This window comes from Oncorhynchus kisutch, linkage group LG4 (genome assembly GCF_002021735.2).
Source record: "Oncorhynchus kisutch isolate 150728-3 linkage group LG4, Okis_V2, whole genome shotgun sequence".
NCBI classification, from domain to species: domain Eukaryota; kingdom Metazoa; phylum Chordata; class Actinopteri; order Salmoniformes; family Salmonidae; genus Oncorhynchus; species Oncorhynchus kisutch.
The window spans coordinates 49,722,724-49,723,116 of record NC_034177.2 but is presented as its reverse complement, the minus strand read 5'-3'; positions in this window follow the sequence as shown (position 1 = coordinate 49,723,116).

Genomic DNA, 393 nt, shown 5'->3' with positions numbered 1-393 from the left:
AACTAAACCCCCATGGAACATCGGTATTCACTGAAAGGTTCCTAGTGTAACCCACAAACAGAAGGCAACAATCATGGGTCTATTGATGTAATGGACAATAAGTGATTGATGAACTATTAATGTAATGGACAATAATTCAAATAGCTTATTACACATTTATTAAAGCAGTCCGTATATGCAATACATCAAGCTATGAAGTATGTTGGCCTGAGTAGCCTCAATCGTCTAATTTCAATCACTTTATTAAAACCGTCCTTTGCCGCTTGTCATATTAACATTTAAATTAAGGGCCATGTTTAGTTAAAGACAACACAAAACATCTAAGTACATTAAAAAAGATAATAAATCACTCTTGTCTGCATCTATCAACAGATCTTTATCAAACACTACTAC